Below are 7,029 nucleotides of genomic sequence, written 5' to 3'. Positions count from 1 at the left end.
CTCCCCCTCTCTCCCCCTCTCTCCCCCTCTCTCTCTCTCTCTCCACCTCTCACCCTCTGCCACGCTCTCACCCGTCTCCCTCGCGCCGGTGAGGCAACAGGTTCGACCCATTATTCCGCCGCTCGTCATAAACTGCCGTCCATGTTGCCTGGGCCGGCCGAACTTTCAGCCGGGTTACCCTGGCGCACGTGTCGGCAAGGGCGTCCGCGAGAGGGAGAGCGAGAGGGCAGGGGGGAGAAGGAGAGACAGACGAGGAGGGGGCGCGGAGATAGAGAGGCCTCTCGCTGTTGGCCTGCGTTGTACACGCAAAACTCGAACCATTTTTATCTTTCTCGTAGGGCGCGTGGTGGTCCGGAAGGGGGTCGCGGTCGTCGCGTTTCTAAAGGAAACCTCTCTCCCCTGTGCTCTCCCTGGCCGCCCTTCCCCCTCCCGGTGGCGCGCGTGTGCCCCATAATAGCCGTCATTGTGTGAGCCTTGGACCGAAGTGGGCGCAACTAATTCAATTCAGCGGTGCGACTGACTGGCAGACCACGCCGGCCCGCTCCGCCGCGCCCGGCCCGGCCCCCAGCACAGCTTTGTCCGTCGCGCACCGAATTGACGAGGGATTTGGCAGCACAACAAGTTTGTGTTCCGACACTGGGAGGTGGGTTGGGGGGGCAAGTATTCTTCTGCTCACTCACTCTTACACGCCCTATACCTCTCTATCTCTCTCGCTCTTCCTACCTCTCGATGGTAGTCGGATCGACTGAGCCCTGCGAGCGCGCGCGTACCGCGCGTGAGAAGTAATTTGGCAACACTTCCCTGCCCTGCTGCCGGTGCGTCCGGCGTGTTTGGAAGTTGCCCAGACTGGACCTGACGGCCGGGCCGGGCCGCCAACAACAGCACGGGACACGTTCTGTTGAGCACGGTGGAACACGGGGCGGCCGTATGGAGAGCGTCGCCGCCCCCTCTCCCCTGCAGCCAACGATCACCAAACGCCGCACTGATCAAACGATTTTCCCATCGACGGCTAGAGCTATGGAGCTCGCCGGAGGCTGGCAGCAGCGGCGCCTGGCATTGTTATTAAAGAAAGTGGGAAAGTGAGACTGTTGTACTTTAGGTGACGTAGGGCAAGGTACCTCACATTAGGTAAAGCAGAACACTAGTGCGTCACATTACCTAACGTAGAACACCTGGAACACCGCAGTGGTTCACTTCAGCTAAAGGAGAAATGTTCGGCACGCCGTTTTCTACTTTAGGCGTTCTACATCAGCTGGAGGCGCGATAGTTTCATGTTTTGGTAATGTGTGAGCACCGCGCCCCACATTAGCGAAATTGTAACAGTCTCACACTCCATTGAACAGTGTAGAGTTCCACCGACGAGAGATGATGGCGATTTCCGATCCCGAATCCAATCCCGCTCCAGCCAGCCGTCCCCCTATCGTTCCGGGAAGCCGCCATCTGATGCAGGTTGTTCTTTGATTATGACTCCAGGCATCGGGCTGGAAAATTAGCTCGCGCGCCTCTCCCGTCCTTTCAATGCGGGCCGGGCGCGGCACTCCGCAGCGGACGGCGCGCGGCCTCAAAGCCTTGGGCGCCACCGACCGGCATAATCAAGAGCGTCAGCCCTGCCTGTCTATCTGTAAATCTATAAACGCTCCCGCTGGGATGTTGTCCATGAAACCATTACAGCACCATGGAAAATGCGTTCTTACATGTGCGATATATTTTGTAATTTGCAATTTTCAAAATTTGTCGTAGATGTACGAAGCCGCACTCTTGCTCGTCATTTGATTCTAATTCGATGAGCAGGGCTTGGCTTGTGGTGTCTAAAAATTTTGAATTGTGATTATACATCTTCCATATGGGGGCAACATTATGGCACTAAAGTAGCACTTTTGCTTTGGTTTTAGTTGGAATTGAAATACCTTCTACTTGTACCAACACTTTCTACTCACGTCGTTTTAAAGGTAATTTCGAGCCAGAATTTTTCTCTATTGACACATTTCTATTCTACTGTTATTAAGTCAATTTTTAAATTTTTCGTCAGAGAATACGCCACACTGTCAAAATGCAAACAAGAATGCGTCCCTCCTTCTCTGTTTTGGCAAAGAACGTTAAGTCCCCATTGCGGTTTAGTGCATATTAGTCTGCGAATTGGTACAGGGACTTACTTTCCTGGGTGTGTCTTTTTCGTCCCTATTTATCGGGTTTGCTCCCGACCTTTAGCTGAGTGGTTTACATTGCAAATGTGAATCCCCCCGCCGCCTCTTTCCCTTAGGCCCTGCCCTAACGTTTGCGCTCGGTAGATGCCCAAGGCCCCGCGGGACGAGCGCACGGTGCCCCCTTTACACCTGCCCCCCGGTAGGCCTCTCGGCACACTGCGGGTCGACCCGTGTGGACCGAGTGAGCCGGCCGCGGGCCCGCGGCAGGGCTGTTCAGTTAGCCTCCTGGGCTGCAGGGGACGCGGGGGGTGTAGAGTGGCTTGCGGTTTTGTCCTCGTCCAATGCGGTCTGCCCATCGACATCGCGCGGACCGCCCCGTGACTGCTCCTGACCGCACCCTTCAGAATCGATTATTTTTTCTCTCTCTGTATATAGTTTTTTTTGTTTGTTTTTTCTTTGTTTTTTTTACCTCTTTTTTGATTAGTATTCTTACTACAGATAAAATGACGTTTAATTGTCAACTAGTTTATTTTGTCTTAAAAAGGAGTCGTGTGAATCCAAATACAGCGCAATGTGCTAATGTGCTTTTTTTACACGATTCGCTAAAGGCCGCGTTATTTGCTATAATGTGCACGAGCCACAAGCTTTACAATGAAAAAGTCGCGGATTCTAAGTGACCCTCCGGGTGCGATCGTGACTGGTTGTGACTGCCCCGTACCCGCCCCCCTGGTTGCTCCGTGACCGCCCCGTGACCGCTTCGTGGCCAGGTGGCCCGGGCCGCGGTATGCACAGCGTCACGATGGTTAATTGGCGTGGCTTACTCTGCATTGTACTCGGGGGGAGGAGAGGGATTTGGGGCCTCTGCTACGCCAGCCGCCCCCCTCGCACATACGTGAGCACACAGCCATGTCCGCGTTCGCGATGCATTCAGTACCGCGCGGTTGGTACACATGATGGAGATTTTCGGGACTAGGGGATAGGCTGGAAATAATGGTACAGCAATAGAAAGAATTAGCGGCTGGATTACGGAGATGTTTTTGTTGTTTCTTGTTACATGTGGTGAATTTGAGTTGTCTTAATAGGTCCTTTCTTTCAGACATGAATATTTAAGTTGTAATCGTTGCGTTCGCTCTTCTGCCTGTTTAAATTGGTAACTTCTAACACGCATTGCAAATTTTCATTTCAAGTATTTTTTTTTCTTGTTTATTTAAAACTATTATCGTGCTCCTATCAGCATGGTCAAAGGTTTCCTGGGTTGCATTTATGCCAAGTGATTCCATGTTGATATAATTTTCCACATTTCATAGTTTTGGTTTGTGTGGTTTTTCTGAAGAGCCGAATTCTTTTTTACCGTGTCTATAATGACAACTCTCGGCACAGACTCTCCTCTCCTCCCCTTATCCCCATTCGGTAAATAATGGAGTCGAAATGATTGCACTCCGTGCTTTGTGCATCGCAGAAGGGGAGGGGTTGGCGGGGGGAGTGGGGCGGCAACGGGGTGTGAAGATACGGAGTGACAGCGGGTGTGGACCGGGCCGGGCCCGGCAGGGCCGCCTGCCCGCCGTGGAGTAAATGGGCCAAGGGGAGGAGAGATATCCAGGGGGCTCAGCAGCACGTGTGTGTGAGTGTGTAAGTGTGGGTGAGTGAGTGCTGCCGTCGGCGGACTCACACACGCCCACGAAAATGTCTTGCTCTATTGTTGTCACTGTAACTGTGGATCAGGTGCACTGTAAATAGTATATATTCTCGCGCGGGTAAAACAGGCCTCTAGGGGCTGTCAGAGCACTGCGAAGTATTTTCATCCTTTGTAACTTCGAAGCATTTACTTTGCAATTACAAAAAAGTGATGATTTTAAATTGCGAAGCGATGAAACACGCTGCAAAGCACCGCTTTGCAATTGCAAAGCGTCTCTTTGTAATTGCAAAGTAAATGTTTCGTAGTTACAAATAAAAATACTGGAGATCAAAAGAAGGCGGCATCATCAAAATCGTCATCAACGTTTTGGCTTTTATAGCAGAGTTCAAAATGTGTCATTAAAAATGTGCGCCAACTTTATTGTTTGAATAAAAAGTTTTGATGTTTGGTGTTTGTAGGGTCTAGTACAGTAAACACCCTACAGGTTTTGCTTTTGGCTTTGTGAGCCAGACATGACTTCCTCTCTGCCCCGACAGAACTTCCTTATCGCTCGTCCGTAATACGACCTAGTTGGGCAAGTCCGGCTGTCGGATTGAGTGACCGAACGAGGTAACTAAATAAGTCGAACAAGCGGGATGGACAAGGAAGTAAACGAGTTGAAGAACCCGAAAAAGGGAGAGGCCGGGGGGAGCGGAAACAGGGGAAGGGGGGAGAGGGGGAGTGTTTTGGCGGGTTAGTCTTCTTGGCCAGTGGCCGGGCCCAGCCCTCCCAATACGGTGGGGCTGAGGGTCGAAATAAAGGGAGACATCCAAACCGAATAAGAGGCCAGTGGTAGTGGCGGAGCGTGGTGGTGAGCCGTGCCTTGGCTGGGGCGGGACGGGGTCAGCCCAGAGTATGGGGCAGGGAAGGCCATACCAGCCCATACTGCCTGGACGGAAAATTGAATGTTACGGAGGACCAGGGCGAAAACAGGAAAACGGTCCGGCACAAATAGCTTGGTAGGAGTGTAGTATTGTGTAGAGCCCCCTCCCTCCCCCTTGAGGGGCAAGGAGAGAGGAACCAGACCATGACTCTGCCGTCTGAAGGCCCAGCTCTGCATTTTGTTCTAAATCACCAGCTCTCGTTCTCTCTCTCGTTCTCTCGCTCGCTCGCTCTCCGTGACTTTGCACGTCCCTCCAGTCCAACGACTTCCTCTTCCGGGTAGAAGGGAGTGGTGAGGGGTTAGGAGGACGCCCTGTGTTCGGAATACCCCCATTCAGTCGGACATGCCACACTCGCCCCTCTCCCCCTTCCCTCTCTTCCCTTCCTCAGGGTGCTCTCGATGCGGTAGTCAGCCCCCGACCCAGCTGCTTAATAGGATGCTATGTCAGTGCTATGTTAATTGCTGGTTTAACAGGTGGTGCCAACAGCACAGGTACCATGAGAACACTGTTTCCAAATGAGACAAAGAAACATTTAAAAAACAAAACAAAGCTTTGTTTTCTATTATCTATCTCTACCACGCGTTTACTTTGAGAAGATGCGTTATTTTGCCCGTTCCATGCCCCAGTAAAAGTAATAAGTGGAATATGTGCACTCATAGTTCAGTAAGAATAAGATCATGGTTTTGCACATAACACGGTGTCCAACTGACTTCGCACACATACTTGTAATGTGTAGAAACTAAATGTTTCGTAGATATCCAACGAATGTTTACTTTGACAGACATATTCACAACAGGGCCTTGCTAGTAGTGGGAACCACATGATGTGCAGCTGCTAAACGCTGTGTAATGTTGTAAGTGTCTAATAACAGTAAAGGGGAGCTGTGTAGCCTGTAGGATGGTTTGCTTTTTCTCTGTTGTTTTCGCGTGAGACGTGCCTAGTAATCGAATATTCTCCGACCCGTTTGGCCGCGCGGCCCGCGATTAGTCTGGGCGGGAGGCGCGGGGTCCGGCCCGGCCCGGTACAGAGGCTCGTAACTGACTGGAAAATTAATTAACACTTTTAACGACTTTGAATCCAATTTCATTGGGAGGATGGGGCGGCAGACGCGCTGCACGGCGGGGCGCTAAGCGGAGCGGCACGTTCGATTGCTGCTGCTGCCCTTTTTTGTTGTTGTTCTTGTTGTTTATGTGTTGTTCTTGTTGTTGCTGGTGGTGGTGCTGCTGCTGCTGACGCTGCCCGCCGGCTATGAGGGGAAAAGAACGAAACTGTGTCGGATGGAGGTTGACGGATCAGTCCCGTGCAGAGGGAAGTGTAGATAGACGCAGATGGATGGGAATAAGTTCACTGCATCGTCCGCCTCCCGTCTTCGCGACAAGATATGAAGAGCGGGCCGGTTGCCCTATGCCTCAACCACGGTTTGCACTCGCAGGCTATATATTTTTTCGGTAAAACTGTGCGCCTCTCCTCTCATCCCCTTCCCCTCTCAAACACACGCTCACACACACAAACACACACACACCGACACTCACGTACGTTTGCTTCCCGGATGTCCGCACCGTAAAGACACAATGTTATCGCCGAGGTCGTGGCAGCGGTGGCGTGGCGCGGCGTTGTGTCTCGGGCAGCGGCATTACCTCGTGTAACCTACTTGTCGGCGACGTATGAAGCTCCCCCATTGGCCCCGCCGTATAAACCGGGCTACCCAACGACCTTGTCCTCCGCCAGGGATGAAATGAAGTCCGAGACCCTTATTGAGACGGTCCGGGGAGGGAGGGAGGGGGGAGGGTAGCAGATGAGAGATGGAGCGAGAGAGATTGGGGATAAAAGGCGGGGGGATAGGGAGGGGGGCGCTGCTGTGGGCTATGCGGCTTGATAGGGTGGGTCGAAAAGAGCTAATATTTAAAACATATTTAATTGCTCACACTAACAGAACCTGTATCTTTAATTCGCACAGATTTAAGCAATCAAACGTTTTTTCACACATTTCTGCCTTAATTTGAACTTTTTTTTCGAAACACACGTATGAACTACCTGCGTTTTAGGTTAAGAGGGTTAAGATGTTGAGTACATGTTATTTCAAGGCCCCTAAAAGTGCCAGAAAATTGTACCTTTGGCCACTAAACCCTCAATGCTTTTGTTTTTTGGCTGAGCGTTAGCGAAGCCTTTGCTGTCATGAGGTGCAGGGAACTCTTTGGTTGTGTGTCTGTCTGTCTATCTGAAATCACACACGTTTCTCAAAGATGGCAACTTCAATTGACTTCAAACTGCGCACGAAGCATCAGTATACATCGGGTCGTATCGAGTTTAGTTTAGAAGTTAAATA

The 7,029-nt window shown here is 51.4% G+C and overlaps 1 protein-coding gene across 2 annotated transcripts in view; it reads left to right on the top strand.

Annotated features, from left to right (window-relative positions):
- LOC127750425 (cell adhesion molecule Dscam2-like) overlaps positions 1–7,029 on the top strand; it is a 222,882-nt gene that overhangs the window by 197,320 nt on the left and 18,533 nt on the right. The window lies entirely within an intron of this gene.

Source organism: Frankliniella occidentalis, unplaced genomic scaffold, assembly GCF_000697945.3.
Source record: "Frankliniella occidentalis isolate FOCC.00 unplaced genomic scaffold, Focc_3.1 Scaffold188, whole genome shotgun sequence".
Taxonomy (NCBI): Eukaryota; Metazoa; Arthropoda; class Insecta; order Thysanoptera; family Thripidae; genus Frankliniella; species Frankliniella occidentalis.
This window is presented reverse-complemented; position numbering and strand designations above follow the sequence as displayed.